Source organism: Neophocaena asiaeorientalis, unplaced genomic scaffold (assembly GCF_003031525.2).
Source record: "Neophocaena asiaeorientalis asiaeorientalis breed wild unplaced genomic scaffold, Neophocaena_asiaeorientalis_V1.1 scaffold971, whole genome shotgun sequence".
Taxonomy (NCBI): Eukaryota; Metazoa; Chordata; class Mammalia; order Artiodactyla; family Phocoenidae; genus Neophocaena; species Neophocaena asiaeorientalis.
Genome location: NW_020175214.1, coordinates 383,894 through 390,886, shown reverse-complemented (window position 1 = coordinate 390,886; position 6,993 = coordinate 383,894). Strand labels below are relative to the sequence as shown.

General features: G+C 41.2%; 1 pseudogene; it reads right to left on the bottom strand.

Moving 5' to 3' along the window:
• Positions 1-4,910: 4,910 nt before the first annotated feature.
• On the bottom strand, positions 4,911-6,785 carry LOC112413379 (hypoxanthine-guanine phosphoribosyltransferase pseudogene; annotated as a pseudogene).
• Positions 6,786-6,993: the final 208 nt, after the last annotated feature.

Here is a 6,993-nt window from a genome sequence, read left to right as displayed (position 1 = left end):
ATCTAAAAAATAAAACAAATGAATGAATATAACAAAAAAGATTCACAGGTATTGAGAACAAACAAATTAGTGGCTACCAGTGGAGAGAGGGAAGGGGGAAGGGGCAAGAAAAGGCAGCGGGTTAAGAGGCTGTGGTAGGTCACACAGCATCACCCTGATTTTTCCTGCAAGTTCTCAGACCTTCCCTGTGCTCTGTGGAGTCAGAGCCCTCTAACAAGACATTGATCACAGTTTCAAACCTTCAAATGTGAGAAAGATCCTGAAGGAATCACCTTTCAACTTCTCACTTCTTTGGGCCCATTATAGCTCTCACCTCTAAGTTTACAAACCTGAAATTCCAACTGTATTGACAAATTTGAAATGTGGCTAGTGGGACTGAGCAATTTGGATGCTTTATTTTATCATAATAGCTTGAGTTAATTATAGATTGAATTAAATTAATTATAAACAGGCCCATCTGGCTAGTGGTTGCCACACTGTACAGTGCACCTCTAGAGATCCGAAGAGGAGGAAGATGTTACTGCCTCTCCCCTGGCTGTTCCTTGCTGCAGAGTCGTTTGCTGGCCTGATCTGTTCATTCATTTGTAGGTATTTCCTGTACTCATGCAGATGTGCTAGGCATTATGTGAGGCCTTGGGGACACTCAAACAGTAATGTCAACACCTAAGTCTTAGAGGAATTCCCAGCAGGGTGCCCACGTGTAAGCAGAGGTGAAGAGCATGGTCCAGCGTTCCTCTGCTAGACATATTCAGAGAGCAGGTACAAATGGGAGGGAGGTAAATTCCACTCTCCTCATGAGCCCATCCTGCTCACCCCTGACTCTGGAAGATCCAGGGATAGCAGGGGCAAAAGGCCCTAAGGAGGTAAAGGACTTGTACACTGAAAACCACCAAAGATTTCTCAAAGAATTAAAGGCAACACGTTAATTGGAATGACATTCCATGTTCATACACTGGAAGACAATATTGTTGACATTTCCATACTACCCAAAGTGATGCACAGGTTCATTTGTAACATCTATCAGAATTCCAATGTCATTTTAATAGAAATGGAAGGACATTCTTCAAATACATAGGGAACCACAAAAGGCCCCAAAGAGCCAAAACAATCTGGACAACAAAGAACGAAGATAGAGGTTTCACACTTTCCTGACATCAAAACATTACAAAGTCACAGCAATCAAAACAGTATGGCACTGGCATAGAAATAGGCAGATAGACCTACGGACCAGAATAAAGAGCCCCCAAATAAACGGACACATACATGGCCAAATGATAATCGCCGAGGTTCTAAGATGACACCATGGGAAAGAATAGTCTCTTCAACAATCAACAGAATGAAAAGGCAACATACAGAATGGGAGGGAATATTTGCAATCCTATATCTGAAAAAAGTCTTATATACAAAACACACAAGAACTACTACAACTCAACTGCAAAAGGAAAAAAAAAAGATTATTAACAAATATCCACTGGGAAGGCAGAGAGCAGATTACAAAGGTGAAACAAGCCAGGTTCCCAGACCTAAAGAAACCTCTAATTTAGGTGAGGAGACATAGAAAAATAAACTACATGCAAGGTTGTGTGTGCTGGGTCCACGTAAGCATATATTTATTGAATCATTTATTCATTCAGCCAACATGAATGGAAACATCCCAGGCTCCCTGCTAGGGATATATAGTCTAGGGTGGATGGAAGGTGCTATATACCAGAGTTGTGGTGGGCTCACTGGGTCTCATTCCAAAATTGTCTTGCAAAGCTCTCATGAAATCTACTTTTTTTTTTTTTTCAGTTTTACAGCACACTTTAAAAAAAATTTTATTTCTTTTTAAATTTTACTGAAGTATGTGGAATCTAAAATAGGACACAGGGACTTCTCTGGAGGTCCAGGGGTTAAGACTTTGCCTTCCAATGCAGGGAGTGTGGGTTCAATCCCTCTTCAGGGAGCTAAGATCCCACATGCCTCGGCGCCAAAAAACCAAAATATAAAACAGAAGCAATATTGCAATAAGTTCAATAAAGACTTAAAAAAATGGTCCACATCAAAAAATGAAAAAACAAAATAAAAATTCTTTGAAAATAAAATAGGACACAAATTGAAATCTACTTTTTTTTTTTTTTCAGTTTTACAGCACACTTTAAAAAAAATTTTATTTCTTTTTAAATTTTACTGAAGTATGTGGAATCTAAAATAGGACACAGGGACTTCTCTGGAGGTCCAGGGGTTAAGACTTTGCCTTCCAATGCAGGGAGTGTGGGTTCAATCCCTCTTCAGGGAGCTAAGATCCCACATGCCTCGGCGCCAAAAAACCAAAATATAAAACAGAAGCAATATTGCAATAAGTTCAATAAAGACTTAAAAAAATGGTCCACATCAAAAAATGAAAAAACAAAATAAAAATTCTTTGAAAATAAAATAGGACACAAATCAACATACCTATGAAACAAAAACAGACTCACAGATATAGAGAATAGAATTGTGGTTGCCAAGGGGGAGAGGGGTGGGGGAGGGAAGGATTGGGAGTCTGGGATTAGCAGAGGCAAGCTATTATATATAGGATGGATAAACAATAAGGTCCTATTGTATAGCACAGGGAACTATATTCAATATCCGGTGACAAACCATGATGGAAAAGCATATGAATATATTCTTTGTATATATATATGGTTTGTCACGGGATATTTGAATATAGTTCCCTGTGTGTGTATAACTGAGTCACTTTGTTGTACAGAAGAAATGACCACTTCATTTATTTTTGCATAAGGGAAAATAGCATTCAACACAACTTACTGACCCAGACACTGGAGAGGAATGAATCCTCATTGGTTTGCACTGGAAGAGGCAGCTCTGGAGCTATAGTGTGGGAGAAAGAAGTGATAGAGCTGGAAGGGAGAGATCATTTCCATGCTGGAAACCTTAAGTGGGACTTCCCATCTTACTGACCACTGAATGTCCAAAGTGCTGGGTACTGAGTAATAATATTTGAGTAAATGAATAAATGAAAGAATATTCCCACAACCCCAAAGTATTCACTAAATAATCCTCATGCCAACTGTGACAATTAAGAAATGAGGGGGCCAAGAGGGAGGGCCTGGTCTAGCTGCTAAGTTACTTTGAGGTCTTACTCCTGTGAATTTGCTTCTCCTGGAGAACAACTGCCTGGCCACGCAGGGTGGTGCTGGAAAGTGGTAGTCGCTGCAATCTGGGGGGCAAGGCCATGTTTTTGTTCTGACTCTGTGAACTCCTGGCATGAGAAGCAGTCACTGTCTCTGTGCTGCCCTAGACAGATCGGAGCCCCTCTTTGGGATGCCTCGTGGAAGGCCGAACTTAATGAGAGTTGACACTCTCACTCTCACTCTGTCCAATTAAAAATGCTGATTAATGAGCTCCCTGAGCTAACCGATAAGTGGATAAGATTCTAAGACCAAGGGTACTCCCTGGGGAGGTGACCTTTCTGGAGGAGGTCATAAATTTGCATAACTGGGTCTACTTACTTTCTTGAGGGTTTGAGGGATTCTTGGCCAACCACTGAGCCATATCTGGAAGACTCCCCATATTCCACCTACTTCTTTCCCCCTGCCCATCCCCTGTCCAGCCACTCACTTGGTAGAGAAGATCTAGGTCACTCAAAATGACCTCAGGCACCTTCTAACCTTTCTTATCTGTCCCCTCACCCTCACCTCTCTTCTCTGCAGTAGTCAGTGCCTGCCTCTGGGCCCTTGGTCTCTTTCTCGCCCTCCTCCTCCAGGGAGCACAGGGCATCGATCATTCCCCTTCTCACCCTCAGTCCTTCTGCCCCACACACCTTCTCTTATCCCCACACTTCCATTGACCTTGCTGTCCCTGCCAGTTACCTCCTCTTTCTTTTTAAGTTCAAACTTTTTTTTCTGTTTAAAAAGCATTACGTGTATATTGGAGAAATTTGGAAAATGCAAAAAGGTATCAGAAAGAAAAGTCACCTATTATTCCACTACCATGAGACAACCACTTTTAAATTCATGAACAGTTCTGTTGATGCCTAAACTCTTGTGTGTCTGTGTGTGTGTGTGGGGGGGGTGTAGGCGTACAATATACATCTTCATAAAATTGGTGGCATGTTGCATTTACTGTGTTATAATTTCCCATTTAATGTATCACGGACATTTTGTCATATGATGTGGCTAAAATATATATTTTGATGATTGCTATCTCAAAATGGCTGTATTTAACCAATCTTTATTAGATATTTAATATTTTCTATTTTCTTTTTTTTCTTTTAAAGAGACAGCCTTCATTTTAAGGATTTTTACATTCAAGAATTCAAAAAGTAGTAGGTTTTTGGAATTTATTGATCCGCATTTAAAAGAAATTTTGACAAAGATTCACCGGAAATAATCTGAACAAGCGGGAAAATACAGTTAATATTACTGAAACCTACTAAAATAATTCCAGGACATATGGTTTATCCAACATAACAGCACCTCTAAGTGCTGTCACTGACATGAAACTTAAGGCTTCCTACTTTTCTAAACACACAGTGGTATAATCAACAACATTCAATCACTTCGGTTCTTTTTTGAATAAATAAAAATTAAAATACCAATTAAAAAACGAATATATTCTTCTCTTTAAATGTTTCTCACAGATATAATTTCAATATTTTTATTCAATAGTGATGTGGTTTAAGAGAATTTTCATTCACGAGTCCAACAACAATCCCCCCAAAGGGAACTGATCGTCCGTAGGCCCATAGTGCAAATAAAGAGTTCGGGACTACAGCAACTGACGTTTCTAAAATACAAAACAGATAAAATTCTTAGAAGATACATGCACTAAGCTCTACTGAGCAGCTGACAACAGAACTGGAAGATTTAATAATTTTACTGGTGATTTCAATGGGACCCTAGATGTTGCCAAACTCAAACTCTCTCTTAGGCTTTGTATTTTGGTTTTCCAGTTTCACTAATAACACAAACATGATTCAAATCTCTGAAGTATTCATTAGAGTCAAGGGCATATCCTACAACAAACTTGTCTGGAATTTCAAATCCATCAAAGTCTGGTCTATATCCAACACTTCGAGGGGTGATTTTCACCAGCAAGCTCGCAATCTTGACCATCTTTGGATTAAGCTGCTTGACCAAGGAAAGCAAGGTTTGCTTCGTTTTACCAGCATCAATTATATCTTCAGCAATCATGACAGTCTTTCCAGTCAAAGCTGAGAGATCATCTCCACCAATTACTTTTCAGGCGCCTGTTGACCGGTCACTACAGTAGCTCTTCAGTCTGATAAAATCTACAGTCATAGGAATGGATCTATCACTATTTCTGTTCAGCACTTTGATGTAATCCAGCAGGTGAGCAAAGAATTTATAGCCCCCCTTGAGCACACAGAGGGCCACGATGTGACGGCCTCCCATCTCCTCCATCACATCTCAAGCCAGCCGTTCAGTCCTGTCCATGATTAGTCCATGAGGAATAAACACCTTTTCCAAATCCTCAGCATAATGATTAGGTATACAAAATAAATCTAGGTCATAACCTGGCTCATCATCACTAATCACGACGCAGGGGCTGCAGGTCGCTATAACGGAGCCGGCTGGCGCGCGGGCTGAGGGCAGCCTGGTGAGGAGACTGCATGCGGGAGAGCCAGAGGTCCATCCCAGCGCTCTTCCTAATGTCTGCTATTTTCTGCCATCATAAATGTGTCCATCGTTTATTATTTATGTGAATAAATTCCCAGAAATATAATTATGTGGGTATGTCAACATTTTTAAGGCTTTCGATATTTTATCAGATTATGAACCCAAAGATTTGCACAAATTTATATTCTTCCAGCTCTGTGTCTATTTGCCTTTTCTGAGCATCCCCTGGGGACACCCCTCCTCCCCAAACTGGGTCTTATCATTTAAAAAAGTAATTGCTCTCCCTGTGCTATACAGTAAAAGAATATGTAAAGAATGTATACATATGTATAACTGAGCCACTTTGCTGTACAGCAGTAATTAACACAACATTGTAAATCACCTATACTTCAATTTTTTAAAAATGCTAATCTAGCAATGTTCTCTCTCTCCATGTTTTCACCACCTATTTATTTTTTATCTTTTGCAATCTGATTTCTGGCCTCACAGCTTTTCTAATCCAAAAATCTTTTCCAGACTTGATTCTTCTTGTTCCTTTGATTTGTTTTATTTTCTTGATCTCTGGAGGCTCTCTGTCCACGCAGCCTGGAGCCCTGAAGTTAGACATTCTGCTCTGGTCCCCACAGCCCTCTAGCAGGCTCCTTCCTGTCAGCCTTTCCCCGTGAGCTTGAACTTCTGGGCTGTTGGGGCAGATTTTAATACACCCCTCATCTGGATGGCTGGATGGCTGGATGGCTGGATGGATGGGTGGATGGATGGATGGATGGATGATAAGTCTGCGTCCTCTCCCCTGTTTCTGGCTTTTCCTATACCCTCTGTTTCCCTGCTCTGACTACGTATGCCCCCTGTGCCCCTCCACCACCAATACCAGTAGTCTCCTTCTCTGCCCCAGCTGGGGGCTCACATCTCTAGGGCTGACTCCCAACTTCACATCTCAATCCTGAATCATGGACAGTTTCCATGTCTGCTGAACATCTTCTTCTGAATGTCTGGCCACCTCATCAATTCTGTCAATAACTCATAACAAATTCAAGGTCTCCCTCTTTCTCTAAGCCCCTCTTCTTTACTTCCTCTACTTCTGTTTGTGGCTAGAGCGACCATGACATACTTGACTCCTTTTCCCCTCTTTATCTCTTCCACCAATTGTCCACCAAGCCCCATAGGAGAACGTCTTCCTGGTGGGCTTCTCCATCTATAGCCCTCTTGCCAGTCTCACGGCCACTGCCTTAGCTCAGGTCCTCATGCTCCTTCTCTGGACAATCTCATTAGCTTCTTTCCTATGGGTCTCCTTCTCCATGGCCCCAACGGTCACCAAAGGCTCTTACCAGAGCCATCTCCTTGAAACACTTCTGATCAACTCAATTATCAG